Genomic DNA, 23,375 nt, shown 5'->3' on the forward strand with positions numbered 1-23,375 from the left:
CGAACCCGCTCATCTCTACTTTAAACCCCCTGTCTGCTTCACAATCTGCCATGTAAACGGCAGCTTGTGAAGAGATTCGGGGGCTTTTTGCCATCTCAGGATAGCGAACAAATTCTCAAACAAACTCTGAAAAAAATGCTTTTTCGGAGTTTGATGAATGTGACAATTTTTACATCCCCTGGGGAGTGTAGAAATTGTGACATTTTAAGGATAATAAATATGCCCCTAAATGCCTCACACAGAGATAAACCCTCCGTCTATTTATGGCCTAATTTTAAATAGATTTAGTACTGAAAAGTGTCTATGAGAGGTGTATATAAAAATATATGCTGTACTAAAAATAAAAAATGAATCATATTGTCTTTAGCTATCAAGTAAATAAATACATATTCTAATTTTAAAAGTCTGAGTGATGTTTAAAAACATAGAATGCTTACGCCTGATCATTGAGAAGTACCACTTCCTAAGGGTGTGACTGCCAAACACCATCAATCCATGCAGTGAGGAGGAAAAGGGGGTCAGCCCTGCGGCCAGGGGCTCTGATGGCAGTCTGTCCCTTTCAATTTCTCAGCGGTGACAGGCCACATCTGCAAGCATCAGATCAGACTAGAGACTTGTATACAGAGCGGCTGTGCTCAGATTTAATGTAAAGTGACTGGGGACATGAGATACGCAGAGAGAATCTGGCGGGCCAAAAACTGTCCTTTTCTTCTATACACAGAAAGAGTGTATTTAGAAAAATAAACAGGCTATTTTTATGTATAAGAGTAATGTAACATTGTACTAAACCCATTATATATCCTTATTTGTCAATAATTTTAAAAATAAAATAAAATAGAAGAACTTTGTCAGTAAATCACCATCAGTACTTACCATTAGGCTGTGCACCGAGAGTTTTTTGTAAACAACCGATGTCCTTATACATCTTTGCTCTGGGCACACCCAGTACTGAAAGTAGGGTGGTACGGAATACCATTAAAAAATATGGTGGTGGTACACAGTACCACCAGCCCACCACTGGGGCAGGGCTGGCCCAAGCTTAATTTTTTTGGTAAGCGAATTTAGAATTTAGCGCCCCTTGATGGGATCAAATTTGAAAAGAGGTATGGTCTCACAAGGAAGGGGCGTGGTCACACAATAGTACCCCCAGGGGTCCAGGGAGATTGTCAGTGACAGGGAGAAAGTGCCTGACTGGGTGGCAAAGGTGATGGAGATAGTGGGTGACTGAGGAGGCTGGGGTCACAGGGAGATAGTGGGTGCCATGTGCCCACAGTGCTAGATATGCCCCCACAGTGCCAGAAACAGATATGCCTCCACAGTGCCATGTGCCCACAGTGCCACATATGACCCCACAGTCCCAGATACAGATATGCCCCCACAGTGCCATGTACCCACAGTGCCACATATGACCCCACAGGTCCACATATGACCCCACAGTCCCAGATACAGATATGCCCCCACAGTGCCATGTGCCCACAGTGCCACATATGACTCTACAGTGCCACATATGCCCCCACAGTGCTGCTCACCGTTCTGCTGTTTTGTGTGTGGAGAGCGCAGCACGTGCTTCTCCTGCCTGCTGCTCTGCCCCTCAGTCTGGTCTCCGGCGGTGACGGCAGTGTGAATATCTCAAATCAGGTGCCAGCCCGCGAGCTCTGATTGGCACCAGCACCTGATTTGAGTTATACACTCCTCCGTCACTGCCGGAGACCAGACTGAGGGGCAGAGACAGGACGGCAGGCAGGAGAGGCGCGCTGTGAGTGTGGTCCAGGCTGCCGGCGCCTTCTTCACTGTGGCGCCTTACCCGTGCGCGTACCCCGCGTAACGGGCGGGCCGGGCCTGTGCTGGGGCATAATTTACAAGGGGCATTTTTGTGTGTGTGGCATAACTGTGTGTGGCATAATATGTAATAGGCATTACGGTGTGTGGTATAATACAGTATGTAAGGCATTACGGTGTGGCATAAAGTATTATGGGCATTACAGTGTTTGGCATAATGTGTAAGGGATATTATGGTGTGTGGCATAATGTGGCCATGCCCCTATTGTCATGTAGCCACTCTCCTAGTTTCATGTGAACACGCCCCCTCATGGCACCTGACCACGCCCATTTTTATTATCAGTACCACTAAGAAAAAAAATTCTGCTTGCACCACTGCCTGGCCCTCAATGCTCCAGAAGTCCCGTGAGGTATGCGGCGGCGGGTATCTCAAATGAGGCACCGGTTCGTTAGTCAATCAGAGCTCGTGGACAGGCAGCCAATCAGGAGCCACGACTGCCGGTCCACGAGCTCTGATTGGATAGCAAACCAGTGCCTTATTGAGATTGACCACGCTGCCGCAGCTGGAGAGTGAGACGGTGAGACCGGGCATCACAGAGAATTGAGGGGCAGAAGAGGCGCTGCGCTCTCCTCCCCTCATACAGAAGCCAGCGATGCAGTATGGTGGACGGCCCAGCGGTATGGTGTACCGGCTGGAAATTTCTTACCGGTATGCCGTATCGCCCTGTACCACCATACTTGCAGCGCCGGGGGCAGGAGAGGCGCTGCGCTCTCATCCCTCACATAGCAGCAACAGAGGCAGTGGTGAGAGTGGTGGGGGGATGGGGGGGGGGCACGGTGGGGCAATGTACTGTATATCTGGCACAGTGGGGCAATGTATATCTGGCACAGTGGGGCAATATATATCTAGCACAGTGGGGCAGTGTATATCTGGCACAGTGGGGCATTGTATGGCACTGTAGGGCAATGTATATCTGGCACAGTGGGGCAATATATATCTGGCACTGTGGGGCAATGTATATCTGGCACAGTGGGGTAATGTATATCTGGCACAGTGGGGCAATGTATATCTGGCACAGTGGGGCAATGTACTGTATATCTGGCACAGTGGGGCAATGTATATCTGGCACAGTGGAGCATTGTATATCTGGCACAGTGGAGCATTGTATATCTGGCACAGTGGGGCATTGTATATCTGGCACAGTAGGGCAATGTATATCTGGCACTGTGGGGCAATGTATATCTGGCACAGTGGGGCAATTACTGTATATCTGGCACAGTAGGGCAATGTATATCTGGCACAGTGGGGCAATGTATATCTAGCACAATGGGGCAATATACTGTATATCTGGCACAAGTGGGGCAATGTACTGTATATCTTGCACAGTGGGGCAATGTATATCTGGCACTGTGGGGCAATGTATATCTGGCACAGTGGGGCAATGTATATCTGGCACAGTGGGGCAATGTACTGTATATCTGGCACAGTGGGACATTGTTTATCTGGCACAGTGGGGCAATATATATTTGGCACTGTGGGGCAATGTATATCTGGCACAGTGGGGCATTGTATATCTGACACAGTGGGGCAATGTACTGTATATCTGGCACAGTGGGGCATTGTATATCTGACACAGTGGGGCATTGTATATCTGGCACTGTGGGGCAATGTATATCTGGCACAGTGGGGCAATTACTGTATATCTGGCACAGTGGGGCAATGTATATCTGGCACAGTAGGGCAATGTATATCTAGCACAATGGGGCAATATACTGTATATCTGGCACAGTGGGGCAATGTACTGTATATCTTGCACAGTGAGGCAATGTATATCTGACACTGTGGGGCAATGTATATCTGTCACAGTGGGGCAATGTATATCTGGCACAGTGGGGCATTGTATATCTGACACAGTGGGGCAATGTACTGTATATCTGGCACAGTGGGGCATTGCATATCTGGCACAGTGGGGCATTGTATATCTGGCACTGTGGGGCAATGTATATCTGGCACAAGTGGGGCAATTACTGTATATCTGGCACAGTGGGCCAATGTATATCTGGCACAGTGGGGCAATGTATATCTAGCACAATGGGGCAATATACTGTATATCTGGCACAGTGGGGCAATGTACTGTATATCTTGCACAGTGAGGCAATGTATATCTGGCACTGTGGGGCAATGTATATCTGGCACAGTGGGGCAATGTATATCTGGCACAGTGGGGCAATGTACTGTATATCTGGCACAGTGGGACATTGTATATCTGGCACAGTGGGGCAATGTATATTTGGCACTGTGGGGCAATGTATATCTGGCACAGTGGGGCATTGTATATCTGACACAGTGGGGCAATGTACTGTATATCTGCACAGTGGGGCAATGTATATCTGGCACTGTGGGGCATTGTATATCTGGCACAGTGAGGCAATGTATATCTGTCACAATTGGGCAATGTATATCTGGCACAGTGGGGTCAATGTATATCTGGCACAGTGGGGCAATGTGTATCTGGCACAGTGGGGCAATGTGTATCTGGCACAGTGGGGGCAATGTATATCTGGCACAGTGGGGGCAATGTATATCTAACACAGTGGGGCAATGTGTATCTGGCACAGTGGGGCAATGTGTATCTGGCACAGTGGCGCAATGTGTACCTGGCACAGTGGGGGCATTTGTGTATCTGGCACAGTGGGGGCATTTGTGTATCTGGCACAGTGGGGGCATTTGTGTATCTAGCACTGTGGGGGCAATGTGTATCTGGCACTGTGGGACAATGTATATCTAGCACTGTGGGGCAACGTGTATCTGGCACTATTGGGGTCATATGTGTATCTGGCCCCCCATATGTGTATCATGCCCCCATTTTCATTGGCCATGCCCCATGTGGCATTTGGCCACGCCCATTTTTGGCGCTTCAGCGCACGCGAACAGTGCCTATAATACATTTTTTCTACTTGCACCACTGCATTTGGGCCTAATTCAGACCTGATCACAGCAGTAAAATCTTTCTCTAATAGGCAAAACTATGTGCACTGCAGGTGGGGCAGATATAACATGTGCCGAGAGAGTTACATTTGGGTGGGTTATTTTGTTTCTGTGCAGGGTAAATTACACTGCAATCTAGATTTAGGTTTGAACACACCCCACCCAAATCTAACTCTCTCTGCACATGTTATATCTGCCCCACATGCAGTGTACATGGGTGGTCATTCCGAGTTGTTCGCTCTGTAAATTTCTTCGCATCGCAGCGATTTTCCGCTTAGTGCGCATGCGCAATGTCCGCACTGCGACTGCGCCAAGTAAATTTGCTAAGAAGTTAGGTATTTTACTAAGGGCATTACAGGTATTTTCTTCGTTCTGGTGATCGGAGTGCGATTGACAGGAAGTGGGTGTTTCTGGGCGGAAACTGGCCGTTTTATGGGTGTGTGCGGAAAAACGCTACAGTTTCTGGGAAAAACGCGGGAGTGGCTGGTGAAACGGGAGAGTGTCTGGGCGAACGCTGGGTGTGTTTGTGACGTCAAACCAGGAACGACAAGCACTGAACTGATCGCAGATGCCGAGTAAGTCTGGAGCTACTCAGAAACTGCTAAGAGGTGTGTAATCGCAATTTTGAGAAACTTTCGTTCGCAAATTTACTATGCTAAGATTCACTCCCAGTAGGCGGCGGCTTAGCTTGTGCAAAGCTGCTAAAAGCAGCTTGCGAGCGAACAACTCGGAATGACCACCCTGGTTTTGCCCATTAGAGAAAAATGTTGCTACTGCAATCAGGTCTGAATTAGGCCCATAGGCCTTCATTCCGAGTTGATCGCTCACTAGCTACTTTTAGCAGCTGTGCAAACACATAGTCAGCGCCCACGGGGGAGTGTATTTTTGCTTTGCAGGTGTGCGAACGTCTTTGCAGCGGAACTCTGCAAAAATATTTTGTGCAGTTTCAGAGCAGGTCTGGACTTACTCAGTCCTTGTGTTTTTGATCCCGAAATTGATGTGAGACACCCGCCCTGCAAACGCCTGGACACGCCTGCGTTTTTCCAAAGACTCCCAGAAAACGGTCAGTTGACACCCACAAATGCCCTCTTTTTGTCAATCTCCTTGCAACCGGCTGTGCGAACGGAATCGTCGTAGAAGCCATCGCTGTGTAACGAACCACTGTGTAGTCTTATGACATGCCTGCGCATTGTGGTGCATGCGCAGATTAGCCCCGTTCTGCCATGATCGCTGCACTGCGAAAAACTGTAGCGAGCGATCAAATCTGAATGGCCCCCTTAGTCTCAGTTGTGTTGAAGAAGGATGAGGACTTGGAACTCTTCTCTACTGGAAAAGTCTGAATTGTTTTACAAGCATGATTTCCTTAGAATTACCGATTCTTTCATTAACAGTGTTGCTTTTACTGTTGTTCTCCCACTTATGTTTTCCTACTTTTCTAACTGCTCCATTGCTTTATATCACTTTGACAAGCTATAAGATTTATGTGTCAGTGACATAGGGCCATGGGGGTCATTCCGAGTTATGCTGCGATTTGTAGCAAATTTGTACAGATTTGTAGCAGGGCGCATGCGCTTAGTTATTTAACTAAAAACTTAGCAGTTTTGCTGTGGATCCTGCTGCGCTTTTCAGTCGCACTGCTGATCGGTGAATGATTGACAGGAAAGGGGCGTTTCTGGGTGGTAACTGGGTGGTAACTGAGCATTTTCCGCAGGCGTGTCAGGGAAAAACGCGGGAGTGTCTGGAGAAACGGGGGAGTGGCTGGCCGAACACAAGGCGTGTTTGTGACGTCAAACCAGGAACTAAACGGACTGAGCTGATCGCAATCTGTGAGTAGGTCTGGAGCTACTCAGAAACTGCAAAGAATTATTTATTAGCAGTTCTGCTAATCTTTCGTTCGCTATTCTGCTAAGCTAAGATACACTCCCAAAGGACGGCGGCCTAGCGTGTGCAATGCTGCTAAAAGCAGCTAGTGAGCGAACAACTCGGAATGAGGGCCCATATGTATAAAAGCTTAGAGATAAAGTATCAATCAATTAGCTCCTGTCATTTTCCAAACACAGACTGTAAAATGAAAATAGCTGATTGGTTGGTAGTTTACCTCTCTCCACTTTATGGGCGTGATGTACTAACCTCCACCGCTGCGGTATCTGGCTTTTCTCTGCGGTTACTGGTCTCTCCGCTGCCCGGTGCTACTAGTTGCTCCCCCACGCTTCCCTTTTTTTCTCTCCTTACTCTGTGGCCCCCCTGAGTCCTGTGCTCTCCATAGCGCTTGGTCAGCAATGCGCTCCCCCTGTCAGTTGCGCATGCACACTTATGCCAGCTTCCTGGCAGGTGCACACTGGCTTGTGGGACGCCGGATCCTGGACCCTGCTGACACAAGTGCGCATGCGCAATTAGCAGGGGGAGCGCAGTGCTTACCAAGCGCTACGGAGAGCGCATGACTCAGTGGCCCGTAGTGAAAGGAGAAAAAAACGGGAAGTATGGGGGAGCAACTGGTGGCGTCGGGCAGCGGAGAGGAGACCAGTAACTCCGGAGAAAAGCATGGATGCGCAGAGAAAAGCCAGATACCGCAGCGGTGGAGGTTAGTACATCCCACCCTATCTCTCTCTATTATTTGATATATATGTACTTTAATCATGTAGCGGTGCAGATGTGCCGTGGCTTTGTTGCATGTAGGAAGTTTGGTAATTCCACAGCTTTTGTCTTCCTCTTTCACACTGTGCATGTGGGATAATGGAGACTTCTGCTAGCCTGTAATTTATGATGATGCCATTTAGGCACAGAGTTACTTAAGTTTCTAAAACAGACAAGTGGTGGTATTGCCCATAGCAACCAGTCAGATTTTGTCTATCACTTTCTAGAATGCAATAGAGAAATGATAGCTAGAATCTAATTGGTTGCTATTAGAGATGAGCGGGTTCGGTTCGTCGAGATCCAAACCCCCCGAACTTCACGTGTTTTTCACGGGTCCGAGGCAGCCTCGAATCTTCCCGCCTTGCTTGGTTAACCCAAATGAGGCCAAACGTCATCATCCCGCTGTTGGATTCTCGCGAGATTCGTATTCCATATAAAGAGCCGCGCGTCGCCGCCATTTTCACTCGTGCATTGGAGATTGAACGGAGAGGACGTGGCTACGTTCTCTCCCTGAAAAGCTCCATATCTGTGCTCAGTGTGCTGCAAATATCTGTGCTCAGTGTGCTGCATTGTGGGGACCACCAGTATATAATAGTAGTACAGTACAGTAGGCCATTGCTGTATCTTGCAGCTCCGTGTCAGACTCGGTTCTAGAAAGTATCCTGATCAGTGCTCAATATCTGCTGCATTATTGTGTGACCAGTATACTATATAGTAGTACAGTGCACCATTTTGGTGACCACCAGTACAGTACAGTAGGCAATTGCTGTATCTTGCAGCTCTGTGTCACTGCAAGTATCCAAATCTGTGCTGCATTGTTGTGAGCAGTATATATATAGCAGTACAGTGCAGCATTTTGGTGACCAACAGTATATAGTTGTACAGTACAGTAGGCCATTGCTGTATCTTGCAGCTCCGTGTCACTTCAAGTATCCATTCCATATCTGTGCTGCATTGTTGTGAGCAGTATATATAGTAGTACAGTGCAGCATTTTGGTGACCAACAGTATATAGTTCTACAGTACAGTAGGCCATTGCTGTATCTTGCAGCTCCGTGTCACTTCAAGTATCCATTCCATATCTGTGCTGCATTGTTGTGAGCAGTATATGTATATAGTAGTACAGTGCAGCATTTTGGTGACCAACAGTATATAGTTGTACAGTACAGTAGGCCATTGCTGTATCTTGCAGCTTCGTGTCACTTCAAGTATCCATTCCATTTCTGTGCTGCATTGTTGTGAGCAGTATACATAGTAGTACAGTGCAGCATTTTGGTGACCAACAGTATATAATTGTACAGTACAGTAGGCCATTGCTGTATCTTGCAGCTCCGTGTCACTTCAAGTATCCATTCCATATCTGTGCTGCATTGTTGTGAGCAGTATATATAGTAGTACAGTGCAGCATTTTGGTGACCAACAGTATATAGTTGTACAGTACAGTAGGCCATTGCTGTATCTTGCAGCTCCGTGTCACTGCAAGTATCCATATCTGTGCTGCATTGTTGTGAGCAGTATATATAGTAGTACAGTGCAGCATTTTGGTGACCAACAGTATATAGTTGTACAGTACAGTAGGCCATTGCTGTATCTTGCAGCTCCGTGTCACTTCAAGTATCCATTCCATATCTGTGCTGCATTGTTGTAAGCAGTATATATAGTAGTATAGTGCAGCATTTTGGTGACCAACAGTATATAGTTGTACAGTACAGTAGGCCATTGCTGTATCTTGCAGCTCCGTGTCACTGCAAGTATCCATATCTGTGCTGCATTGTTGTGAGCAGTATTTATAGTAGTACAGTGCAGTAGGCCATTGCAATTGATATAATAATATTACTGGCATATAATTCCACACATTAAAAAATGGAGAACAAAAATGTGGAAGGTAAAATACGGAAAGATCAAGATCCACTTCCACCTAGTGCTGAAGCTGCTGCCACTAGTCATGGCACAGACGATGAAATGCCATCAACGTTGTCTGCCAAGGCCGATGCCCAATGTCATAGTAGAGGGCATGTAAAATCCAAAAAACAAAAGTTCAGTAAAATGATCCAAAAAACTAAATTAAAAGCGTCTGAGGAGAAGCGTAAACTTGCCAATATGCCATTTACGACACGGAGTGGCAAGGAATGGCTGAGGCCCTGGCCTATGTTCATGGCTAGTGGTTCAGCTTCACATGACAATGGAAGCCCTCATCCTCCCACTAGAAAAATGAAAAGATTTAAGCTGGCAAAAGCACAGTAAAGAACTGTGCTTTCTTCTAAATCACAAATCCCCAAGGAGAGTCCAATTGTGTTGGTTGCAATGCCTGACCTTCCCAACACTGGACGGGAAGAGGTGGCTCCTTCCACTATTTGCCCGCCCCATGCAAGTGCTGGAAGGAGCACCCACAGTCCAGTTCCTGATAGTTAAATTGAAGATGTCACTGTTGAAATACACCAGGATGAGGATATGGGTGTTCCTGGCGCTGAGGAGGAAATTGACAAGGAGGATTCTGATGGTGAGGTGGTTTGTTTAAGTCAGGCACCCGGGGAGACACCTGTTGTCCGTGGGATGAATATGGCCATTGACATGCCTGGTCAATTTACAAAAAAAAAAATCACCTCTTCGGTGTGGAATTATTTTAACAGAAATGCGGACAACAGATGTCAAGCCGTGTGTTGCCTTTGTCAAGCTGTAATAAGTAGGGGTAAGGACGTTAACCACCTTGGAACATCCTGCCTTATACGTCACCTGGAGCGCATTCATCAGAAGTCATTGACAAGTTCAAAAACTTTTGGTGACAGCGGAAGCAGTCCACTGACAACTAAATCCCTTCTTCCTCTTGTACCCAAGCTCCTGCAAACCACACCACCAACTCCCTAAGTGTCAATTTCCTCCTTAGACCGGAACGCCAATAGTCCTGCAGGCTATGTGACTGGCAAGTCTGATGAGTCCTCTCCTAACTGGGATTCCTCCGATGGATCCTTGAGTGTAACGCCTACTGCTGCTGGCGCTGCTGTTGTTGCTGCTGGGAGTTGATCGTCATCCCAGAGGGGAAGTCAGAAGACCACTTGTACTACTTTCAGTAAGCAATTGACTGTCCAACAGTCCTTTGGGAGGAAGATGAAATATCACAGCAGTCATCCTGTTGCAAGCGGATAACTCAGGACTTGGCAGCTATGTTGGTGTTAGACGTGTGTCCGGTATCCACCGTTAATTCACAGGGACTTAGAGAATTTCTTGAGGTAGTTTGTCCCCAGTACCAAATCTCATCTAGGTTCCACTTCTCTAGGCAGGCGATACCGAGAATGTACACAGACATCAGAAAAAGACTCACCAGTGTCCTAAAAAATGCAGTTGTACCCAATGTCCACTTAACCACGGACATGTGGACAAGTGGAGCAGGGCAGACTCAGGACTATATGACTGTGACAGCCCACTGGGTAGATGTATTGCCTCCTGCAGCAACAACAGCAGCGGCGGCACCAGTAGCAGCATCTCACAAACGCCAACTCATTCCTAGGCAGGCTACGCTTTGTATCACACCTTTCCAGAAGAGGCACACAGCTGACAACCTCTTACGGAAACTGAGGAACATCATCGCAGATTGGCTTACCCCAATTGGACTCTCCTGGGGATTTGTGACATCGGACAACGCCACCAATATTGTGCGTGCATTACATGTGGGCAAATTCCAGCACGTCCCATGTTTTGCACATACAATTAATTTGGTGGTGCAGAAATTTTTAAAAAATGACAGGGGCGTGCAAGAGATGCTGTCGGTGGCCCAAAGAATAGCGGGCCACTTTCGGCATTCAGCCACCGCGTGCCGAAGACTGGAGCACCAGCAAACACTCCTGAACCTGCCCCTCCATCAGCTGAAGCAAGAGGTGGTAACGAGGTGGAATTCAACCCTCTATATGCTTCAAAGGGTGGAGGAGCAGCAAAAGGCCATTCAAGCCTATACATCTGCCTACGATATAGGCAAAGGAGGGGGAATGCACCTGACTCAAGTGCAGTGGAGAATGTTGTGCAAGGTTCTGCAACCCTTTGAACTTCCCACACGTGAAGTCAGTTCAGACACTGCCAGCCTTAGTCAGGTCATTCCACTCATCAGGCTTTTGCAGAAGCAGCTGGAGAGATTGAAGGAGGAGCTAAAATGGAGCAATTCCGCTAGGCATGTGGGATTTGTGGATGGAGCCCTTAATTTGCTTAACCAGGATTCACGGGTGGTCAATCTGTTGAAATCAGAGCACTACATTTTGGCCACCGTGCTCGATCCTAGGTTTAAAGCCTACGTTGTATCTCTCTTTCCAGCAGACACATGTCTGCAGTGGTTCAAAGACCTGCTGGTGAGAAAATTGTCAACTCAAGCGGAATGTGACCCGTCAACAGCTCCTCCTTCACATTCTCCCGCAACTGGGGCTGCGAGGAAAAGGATAAGAATTCCGAGCCCACCTGCTGGCAGTGATGCAGGGCAGTCAGGAGCGAGTGCTGACATCTGGTCTGGCCTGAAGGACCTGCCAACGATTACTGACATGTCGTCTACTGTCACTGCATATGATTCTGTCACCATTGAAAGAATGGTGGAGGATTATATGAGTGACTGCATCCGAGTAGGCACGTCAGACAAGTCCGTACGTATACTGGCAGGAAAAAGAGGCAATTTGGAGGCCCTTGCACAAACTGGCTTTATTTTACCTAAGTTGCCCCCCCTCCAGTGTGTACTCCGAAAGAGTGTTTAGTGCAACCGGTCACCTTGTCAGCGATCGGCGTATGAGGTTACTTCCACAAAATGTGGAGAAGATGATGTTCATCAAAATTAATTATACTCAATTCCTCCAAGGAGACATTTACCAGCAATTGCCTCCAGAAAGTACACAGGGACCTGTGATGGTGGATTCCAGTGGTCACGAATTAATACTCTGTGAGGAGGGGGATGTACACAGTGAGAGGGGTGAGGAATCGGAGGAGGATGATGAGGTCGACATCTTGCCTCTGTAGAGCCAGTTTGTGCAACGAGAGATTGATTGCTTCTTTTTTTGGTGGGTGCCCAAACCAACCAGTCAATTCAGCCACAGTCGTGTGGCAGACCCTGTTGCTGAAATGATGGGTTTGTTAAAGTGTGCATGTCATATTTATACAACATAAGGGTGGGTGGGAGGGCCCAAGGACAATTCCATCTTGCACCTATTTTTTTTATTTATCTTTGCATCATGTGCTGTTTGAGGCCAATTTTTTTTAAGTGCCATCCTGGCTGACACTACAGTGCCACTCCTAGATGGGCCAGGTGTTTGTGCCGCCCAGTTAGGTTACTTAGCTTAGTCATCCAGCGACCTCGGTGCAAATTTTAGGACCAAAAATAATATTGTGAGGTGTTCAGAATAGACTGGAAATGAGTGGAAATTATGGTTATTGAGGTTAATAATACTATAGGATCAAATTAACCCCCAAATTCTATGATTTAAGCTGTTTTTGAGGGGTTTTTGAAAAAAAAACACCCGAATCCAAAACACACCCGAATCCGACAAAAAAATTTCAGGGAGGTTTTGCCAAAACGCATCCGAATCCAAAACATGGCCGCCGAACCGAATCCAAAACCAAAACACAAAACCCGAAAAATTTCCGGTGACAATCTCTAGTTGCTATGGGTAACACCACCACTTGTGTATTTTAGAAGCTTTAGTAAATATACCCCTAAGTGTGCTGCTTCCACTGTCCGCCTTGTGGTTTGAAAGGGAATCTGTGTGTATTGTAATCTCTGTATTTAGATTATTTTTACCGAGAGCTCGGATGGGTACTTACAGTCAGGGACTTAACTAGAACTTTGCCACACCCCCCACGCCCTTTATGGGAGCAGGAGAGAGAGTGAGGGGAGTGAGTGAGTGAGAGATAGAGAGAGAGAGGGACACACACACAGGGGGGTCAGGGAAGAGAGAGAGAGAAAGAGAGAGGAGCAAGAAATAGAGGGAGAAAGAGGAAGGTCATGGAGAGAGAGAGTTTCATGGAAAGAGAAAAAGAGAGACAGGACTGAGAGAGAGAGTGTCAGGGAGAAAGCTAGAGAAAGGGATGAAGGGAGGGGGCATCAGGAGAGAGAGAGGGTGTTAGAGAGAGAGAATGGGGAGAAGGAAGAGAGAGAGGGAGGGGAGCAAGTGAGACTGTCAGGAAGAGAGAGATGAGGAGAGCAAAAGAGAGTGAGAATGTCAGGGAGAAAGAGAGAGAGGGTGTCAGGGAGGGAGAGAGAGAGAGTGTGTGTCAGGGAGGGAGAGAGAGTGTCAGGGAGGGAGAGAGTTAGACAGTGTCAGAGAGAGAGAGAGAGAGAGAGAGAGAGAGAGTGTACGGGAGAGAGAAAGAGAGATTGAGAGAGAGTGTAAGGGAAAGAGAGAAGCAGCGTCAGGGGGAGAAAGGGGGTCGAAGTATCAGGAAAGAGAGAGAGATAATGAGAGGGGAGCAAAAGAGAGTGAGAGTGTCAGGAAGAAAAGAGAGGGAGAGAGAGGGTGTCAGGGAGGGAAAGAATTAGACAGTCTCAGAGAGAGAGAGAGTGTACAGGAGAGAGAGAGAGAGAGAGAGAGAGAGAGTGTGTGTAAGGGAAAGAGAGAAGCAGTGTCAGGGGGAGAAAGGGGGTCGCAGTATCAGGGAGAGTGTCAGAGAGAGAGACAGTGGGGGTAATTCAGAGTTGATCGCAGCAGCAAATTTGTTAGCAGTTGGGCAAAACCATGGGCCTAATTCTGAGTTGATCGCAGCAGCAATTTTGTTAGCAATTGGGAAAAACCATGTGCACTGCAGGTGTGGCAGATATAACATGTGCAGAGAGAGCTAGATTTGGGTGGGTTATTTTGTTTCTGTGCAGGGTAAATACTGGATGATTTATTTTTACACTGCAATTTAGATTTCAGTTTGAACACACCACACCCAAGCAGGGGATACATTACCTGTCATTCTTTACACAGCCAAGGCCTCTGATGGCGGCAGGCACTTCACAGAATTAGGCCCCGCCCACAAAATACCAGCGAATCATGGCACTGCCAGCCGGGACTTGGAGCCAGTCAGTAAGGGCCCCCGCACCCCCCCCCTCTCAACATCCTCCGCGTAGCTGCAGTCTGCAGGGGAGGGGGTGCTATCGGCTGCAGCGTTTGTTGTTCTCACCATGGGCGGTGGTAAAGGGGGAGCGGCGGGCCTCAGCGGTACCCAGTGGCAGGGTGCAGGGGGAGCTGCGGGCCCTGTAAGCAGCTCGAGCACCATAGCAGCTGCACCCACTGCATCCTCGGTAGTTACGCCACTCAGAGGCAGAACTCTCGGAGGCAACGGAGTCATCTGCCGCCGGGCTCCTGCTCTGAAGGGGGGCACCTCTCCTCCCTTTCTGTGACACCATTGAATTAAGTTAATTGATAGCTGTCGCTGTCTTTTCAGTGGCCGACTTCCTCACTGGTCCCTGCACCTTACAAATCACACCCTCTTTATTATACTGAATATACACATTTTACAAGTGCCATACCCAGGATTAGAAACCACGACCTATTACACTGGAAGCAGACACCTTACTGATGAAGCTGTTTTGCACCTGTATAGGAAATATGAGAATTTTAACTACATGAAGATACTTCTCTGACAATTACACGTAACTTCATATAGTTAGCATTCTCATGCTTCCTCTACAGGAGCAAATAGCTCCATCAGTAAAGTGTCTGCTGTTAGTGTAACAGGTCATGGGTTCTAATCCTGGGTATAACTGTAAGAATTGTGTGATATAAAAGACAATTAAATGTATAAATACAGTATATACATTTTTTTAGAACACTCCATAAACACACACACACACACACACACACACACACACACACACACACACACACACACACACATTTATCTTAATATAGGAAATAGGGGGGGCACCAATATTTATCTTGCCTCCGGACAACTGAGACGAACTTACACCACTGACGCCACTGCTTACAGTCATAGGGGATCATTCAGATCTGCTCACTGCTGTGCGTTTTCACACAGCGGGTGATCAGATCCAAATTGCGCATGCGTCTGAGCCGCGAAGTGCAGGTGTGTCAGATGGCTACAACGGCCATCACCAGTCAGCAACAGGATGGTGCAAGGATCCATTCGCACGGGTGTCCGCAAGGTGATTGACAGGAAGAGGCCATTTGTGGGTGGTAACTGACCGTTTTCACATGCGTTTTCAGGGAGGGTGTCTGACTATCTGATCACATGACAGCAAAATTAGCAGCCCAATGATCAGATCTGAATAAGGCCCATAGTGTGCGCTTTTAGAATAGGTGCGGGGTGGCTCTGCTTTGCACACTTGTATCCGGTTTCAGTTCCTCTTTCGTTTTGTTGGTTTGGTTTTCAGCTATATAATGTATTTTGTGTCATAGGTCTTAAGAAGGGAGGTTGTGACTTACATCCTCTGCTGCGTCCATCTGTATTGTAATCAGCTGAACTGCGTCAGCATCTCTATCTGCTTGCCTTTCTGGTCTGTTCCAATGTCTTGCTCTAGCTCTCTGCATTGGATAATCCGGCTTGTATGTCACTTGTGACCTACAAAGCATACTTGCCTACTCTGTTAGGCAAGGCTGTTAGACCTTAGGTGGTCATTCCGAGTTGTTCGCTACCTGTTTTCGGTCGCTGCGCAGCGATCAGGCAAAAAAAGGCACTTCTGCGCATGCGTATGCGGGGCAATGCGCACGCGCGACGTACTTTCACAACAGCCGATGCAGTTTCACACAAGGTCTAGCGACGCTTTTCAATCACACTGATGGCCGCAGAGTGATTGACAGGAAGTGGGTGTTTCTGGGAGGTAACTGACCATTTTCGGGGAGTGTGTGTAAAAACGCAGGCGTGTCAGATACAAACGCAGGCGTGCCTGGGGAAACGCAGGCGCGGCTGGCCGAACGCAGGGCGTGTTCGTGACGTCAAAACATGAACTAAACAGTCTGAAGTGATCGCAAGCTAGGAGTAGGTCTGCAGCTACTCAGAAACTGCTAGTGATGAGCGGGTTCGGTTTCTCGGAAACTGAACCCCCCCGTACTTCACCCTTTTTACACGGGTCCGAGCCATACTCGGATTCTCCCGTATGGCTCGGTTAACCTGAGCGCGCCCGAACGTCATCATCCTGCTGTCGGATTCTCGTGAGATTCGGATTCTATATAAGCAGCCGCGCATCGCCGCCATTTTCACACGTGCATTGAGATTGATAGGGAGAGGACGTGGCTGGCGTCCTCTCCGTTTATAATTGTAGAAGAGACAGTTGATTGCTTGTTTTATTACTAATTGTGGGGAGGATTGGGGAGCAGCTGTTAGGACTCGGAGTAGAGTGCAGAGTTTTGCTGATAGTGACCACCAGTTTTTTTTTATCCGTTCTCTGCCTGAAAAAAACGCTCCATACCATATCTGTGCTCAGTGTGCTGCATGATATATCTGTGCTGAGTGCTCACACTGCTTAATTGTGGGGACTGGGGAGCAGCTATAGCAGGAGTACAGTGCACAGTTTTGCTGACAGTGACCACCAGTATACGTTTGTCTGCCTGAAAAACACTCCTGTGGTGGCTTTTTTTTATACTAGTTTAGCAGTCTGCTGACAGTGTCCACCAGGTCCATTATACTGTATATAGCAGTACGGTAGGCCACTGCTGTACCTACCTCTGTGTCGTCAGTCACTCGTCATCCATTAATAATAATAAGTATACTATCCATCCATCTACATTGTATACCTGTGGTGGCTTTTTTTCTTTATACTAGTAGTACTAGTTTAGCAGTCTGCTGACAGTGTCCACCAGGTCCATTATACTGTATAGAGCAGTACGGTAGGCCACTGCTGTACCTACCTCTGTGTCGTCACTCGTCGTCCATAAGTATACTATCCATCCATCTACATTGTATACCTGTGGTGGCTTTTTTTTTATACTAGTAGTACTAGTTTAGCAGTCTGCTGACAGTGTCCACCAGGTCCATTATACTGTATATAGCAGTACGGTAGGCCACTGCTGTACCTACCTCTGTGTCGTCACTCGTCGTCCATAAGTATACTACCATCCATCTACATTGTATACCTGTGGTGGCTTTTTTTTTATACTAGTAGTACTAGTTTAGCAGTCTGCTGACAGTGTCCACCAGGTCCATTATACTGTATATAGCAGTACGGTAGGCCACTGCTGTACCTACCTCTGTGTCGTCAGTCACTCGTCATCCATTAATAATAATAAGTATACTATCCATCCATCTACATTGTATACCTGTGGTGGCTTTATTTTTTATACTAGTAGTACTAGTTTAGCAGTCTGCTGACAGTGTCCACCAGGTCCATTATACTGTATATAGCAGTACGGTAGGCCACTGCTGTACCTACCTCTGTGTCGTCAGTCACTCGTCCATAAGTATACTATCCATCCATCCATCTACATTGTATACCTGTGGTGGCTTTTTTTTTTATACTAGTAGTACTAGTTTAGCAGTCTGCTGACAGTGTCCACCAGGTCCATTATACTGTATATAGCAGTACGGTAGGCCACTGCTGTACCTACCTCTGTGTCGTCAGTCACTCGTCATCCATTAATAATAATAAGTATACTATCCATCCATCTACATTGTACACCTGTGGTGGCTTTTTTTCTTTATACTAGTAGTACTAGTTTAGCAGTCTGCTGACAGTGTCCACCAGGTCCATTATACTGTATATAGCAGTACGGTAGGCCACTGCTGTACCTACCTCTGTGTCGTCAGTCACTCGTCATCCATTAATAATAATAAGTATACTATCCATCCATCTACATTGTATACCTGTGATGGCTTTTTTTCTTTATACTAGTTTAGCAGTTTGCTGACAGTGTCCACCAGGTCCATTTATTATACTGTATATAGCTGTACGGTAGGCCACTGCTGTACCTACCTCTGTGTCGTCACTCGTCGTCCATAAGTATACTATCCATCCATCTACATTGTATACCTGTGGTGGCTTTTTTTCTTTATACTAGTTTAGCAGTTTGCTGACAGTGTCCACCAGGTCCATTTATTATACTGTATATAGCAGTACGGTAGGCCACTGCTGTACCTACCTCTGTGTCGTCACTCGTCGTCCATAAGTATACTATCCATCCATCTACATTGTATACCTGTGGTGCTTTTTAGTTGTGCGCATTAAAATATGGAGAACAAAAATGTGGAGGTTAAAAAAATAGGGAAAGATCAAGATCCACTTCCACCTCGTGCTGAAGCTGCTGCCACTAGTCATGGCCGAGACGATGAAATGCCATCAACGTCGTCTGCCAAGGCCGATGCCCAATGTCATAGTACAGAGCATGTAAAATCCAAAACACAAAAGATCAGTAAAATGACCCAAAAATCAAAATTAAAAGCGTCTGAGGAGAAGCGTAAACTTGCCAATATGCCATTTACGACACGGAGTGGCAAGGAACGGCTGAGGCCCTGGCCTATGTTCATGGCTAGTGGTTCAGCTTCACATGAGGATGGAAGCACTCATCCTCTCGCTAGAAAAAAGAAAAGACTTATGCTGGCAAAAGCACAGCAAAGAACTGTGCGTTCTTCAAAATCACAAATCCCCAAGGAGAGTCCAATTGTGTCGGTTGCGATGCCTGACCTTCCCAACACTGGACGGGAAGAGCTTGCGCCTTCCACCATTTGCACGCCCCCTGCAAGTGCTGGAAGGAGCACCCGCAGTCCAGTTCCTGATAGTCAAATTGAAGATGTCAGTGTTGAAGTACACAAGGATGAGGATATGGTTGTTGCTGGCGCTGGGGAGGAAATTGACAAGGAGGATTCTGATGGTGAGGTGGTTTGTTTAAGTCAGGCACCCGGGGAAACGCCTATTGTCCGTGGGAGGAATATGGCCATTGACATGCCTGGTCAAAATACAAAAAAAATCAGCTCTTCGGTGTGGAATTATTTCAACACACATGCGGACAACAGGTGTCAAGCCGTGTGTTGCCTTTGTCAAGCTGTAATAAGTAGGGGTAAGGACGTTAACCACCTCGGAACATCCTACCTTATACGTCACCTGCAGCGCATTCATCATAAGTCAGTGACAAGTTCAAAAACTTTGGGCGACAGCGGAAGCAGTCCACTGACCAGTAAATCCCTTCCTCTTGTAACCAAGCTCCTGCAAACCACACCACCAACTCCCTCAGTGTCAATTTCCTCCTTACCCAGGAAAGCCAATAGTCCTGCAGGCCATGTCACTGGCAAGTCTGACGAGTCCTCTCCTGCCTGGGATTCCTCCGATGCATCCTTGAGTGTAACGCCTACTGCTGCTGGCGCTGCTGTTGTTGCTACTGGGAGTCGATCGTCATCCCAGACATAGGTGTGCGCAGGGGGGGTGCCTGGTGCGCACAGGCACCCCCTAATGTCTGGCACCCTGATCTCACATGCCTGATGCAGCGATCGCCGAGCAGGCTGATTACTGTCCCCTCTGCGCTGCACCCTGTCAGGACCTCATTACCGACCGGATGCCTGGGTTAATCAAGGGTGCCACTGACACTGGCTTTCAAATTCCCAGCTCCACCTCCATGTACAAAAACAGTGTGATGTGACGTTATTACGTCATGTTGCTCGCATGCCCACCCGTCACACGTGCCACATACCCACCTCTCTCCTTCTATGCTATGCCAACGCCAGCCACTGATGAGGATCAGCATGCAGCCAGCGTTCCTCTTAGGAAGACAAATTCAATACTGGCAGGCAGTCGGCAGCAACATTGACATGTCACTTGTTTTTCCAGCAGCAGCAGTACTAGTCTGCGATTGTCAGTGTCAGTGAGTTACTGACTTGTAAATAAGCTGCTGCAGCTTGCAGGGAAAAGAGAGGGGGAGCCAGACCAGGCTGTGGAGGAGCAGTGTAATTGCAGTGAGTGCCATCAGGGGTGTTTGTTTGGTGCACACCGCAACATCTGACAATGTATCTGCTTTATTAGGATTGGTACAAAGGTGGATATTTTATATGCATTGACCATCAATAGATGGTGCTAGACACGCCCAAAAGGCGGTGCTAGACACACCCCTCCGACGGTGCACCCCCTAATAAAATGTGCTGCGCACGCCAGTGATCCCAGAGGGGAAGTCGGAAGACCACTTGTACTACTTCCAGTAAGCAATTGACTGTCCAACAGTCCTTTGCGAGGAAGATGAAATATCACAGCAGTCATCCTGCTGCAAAGCGGATAACTGAGGCCTTGGCAGCCTGGGCGGAGAGAAACGTGGTTCCGGTATCCATCGCTAATTCAGAGCCAACTATAGACTTGATTGAGGTACTGTGTCCCCGGTACCAAATACCATCTAGGTTCCATTTCTCTAGGCAGGCGATACCGAAAATGTACACAGACCTCAGAAAAAGACTCACCAGTGTCCTAAAAAATGCAGTTGTACCCAATGTCCACTTAACCACGGACATGTGGACAAGTGGAGCAGGGCAGACTCAAGACTATATAACTGTGACAGCCCACTGGGTAGATGTATCGCCTCCCGCTGCAAGAACAGCAGCGGCGGCACCAGTAGCAGCATTTCGCAAACGCCAAATCGTTCCTAGGCAGGCTACGCTTTGTATCACCGCTTTCCAGAATACGCACACAGCTGAAAACCTCTTACGGCAACTGAGGAAGATCATCGCAGAATGGCTTACCCCAATTGGACTCTCCTGGGGATTTGTGACATCGGACAACGCCAGCAATATTGTGCGTGCATTATATCTGGGCAAATTCCTGCACGTCCCATGTTTTGCACATACCTTGAATTTGGTGGTGCAGAATTATTTAAAAAACGTCAGGGGCATGCAAGAGATGCTGTCTGTGGCCCGAAGAATTGCGGGCCACTTTCGGCGTTCAGGCACTGCGTACAGAAGACTGGAGCACCACCAAAAATACCTGAACCTGCCCTGCCATCATCTGAAGCAGGAGGTGGTAACGAGGTGGAATTCAACCCTCTATATGCTTCAGAGGATGGAGGAGCAGCAAAAGGCCATTCAAGCCTATACATCTGGCCACGATATAGGCAAAGGAGGTGGAATGCACCTGTCTCAAGCGCAGTGGAGAATGATTTCAACGTTGTGCAAGGTTCTGCAACCCTTTGAACTTGCCACACGTGAAGTCAGTTCAGACACTGCCAGCCTTAGTCAGGTCATTCCCCTCATCAGGCTTTTGCAGAAGAAGCTGGAGACATTGAAGGAGGAGCTAAAACAGAGCGATTCTGCTAGGCATGGATGGAGCCCTTCATTCGCTTAACCAGGATTCACGGGTGGTCAATCTGTTGAAATCAGAGCACTACATTTTGGCCACCGTGCTCGATCCTAGATTTAAAACCTACGTTGTATCTCTCTTTCCGGCAGACACAAGTCTGCAGGGGTTCAAAGACCTGCTGGTGAGAAAATTGTCAAGTCAAGCGGAACGTGACCCGTCAACAGCTCCTCCTTCACATTCTCCCGCAACTGGGGGTGCGAGGAAAAGGCTAAGAATTCCGAGGCCACCCGCTGGCGGTGATGCAGGGCAGTCTGGAGCGAGTGCTGACATCTGGTCCGGACTGAAGGACCTGCCAACGATTACTGACATGTCGTCTACTGTCACTGCATATGATTCTGTCACCATTGAAAGAATGGTGGAGGATTATATGAGTGACCGCATCCAAGTAGGCACGTCAGACAGTCCGTACGTATACTGGCAGGAAAAAGAGGCAATTTGGAGACCCTTGCAGAAACTGGCTTTATTCTACCTAAGTTGCCCTCCCTCCAGTGTGTACTCCGAAAGAGTGTTTAGTGCAGCCGCTCACCTTGTCAGCAATCGGTGTACGAGGTTACTTCCAGAAAATGTGGAGAAGATGATGTTCATTAAAATGAATTATAATCAATTCCTCCGTGGAGACATTCACCAGCAGCAATTGCCTCCAGAAAGTACACGGGGACCTGAGATGGTGGATTCCAGTGGGGACGAATTAATAATCTGTGAGGACGGGGATGTACACAGTGAAAGGGGTGATGAATCGGACGATGAGGAGGAGGTGGACATCTTGCCTCTGTAGAGCCAGTTTGTGCAAGGAGAGATTGATTGCTTCTTTTTTGGTGGGGGCCCAAACCAACCAGTCATTTCAGTCACAGTCGTGTGGCAGACCCTGTCACTGAAATGATGGGTTGGTTAAAGTGTGCATGTCCTGTTTATACAACATAAGGGTGGGTGGGAGGGCCCAAGGACAATTCCATCTTGCACCTCTTTTTTCTTTCATTTTTCTTTGCATCATGTGCTGTTTGGGGAGTATTTTTTTGAAGGGCCATTTTGCGTGACACTGCAGTGCCACTCCTAGATGGGCCAGATATTTGTGTCGGCCACTTGGGTCACTTATCTTAGTCACACAGCTACCTCATTGCGCCTCTTTTTTTCTTTGCATCATGTGCTGTTTGGGGAGTATTTTTTTGAAGGGCCATCCTGCGTGACACTGCAGTGCCACTCCTAGATGGGCCAGGTGTTTGTGTCGGCCACTAGGGTCGCTTAGCTTAGTCACACAGCTACCTCATTGCGCCTCTTTTTTTCTTTGCGTCATGTGCTGTTTGGGGAGTATTTATTTGAAGGGCCATCCTGCGTGACACTGCAGTGCCACTCCTAGATGGGCCAGATGTTTGTGTCGGCCACTTGGGTCGCTTATCTTAGTCACACAGCTACCTCATTGCGCCTCTTTTTTTCTTTGCATCATGTGCTGTTTGGGGAGTATTTTTTTGAAGGGCCATCCGACGTGACACTGCAGTGCCACTCCTAGATGGGCCAGGTGTTTGTGTCGGCCACTTGTGTCGCTTAGCTTAGTCACACAGCGACCTTGGTGCGCCTCTTTTTTTCTTTGCATCATGTGCTGTTTGGGGACAATTTTTTTGAAGGGCCATCCTGTCTGACACTGCAGTGCCACTCCTAGATGGGCCAGGTGTTTGTGTCGGCCACTTGGGTCGCTTAGCTTAGCCATCCAGCGACCTCGGTGCAAATTTTAGGACTAAAAATAATATTG

Source organism: Pseudophryne corroboree, chromosome 3, assembly GCF_028390025.1.
Source record: "Pseudophryne corroboree isolate aPseCor3 chromosome 3, aPseCor3.hap2, whole genome shotgun sequence".
Classification (NCBI taxonomy): domain Eukaryota; kingdom Metazoa; phylum Chordata; class Amphibia; order Anura; family Myobatrachidae; genus Pseudophryne; species Pseudophryne corroboree.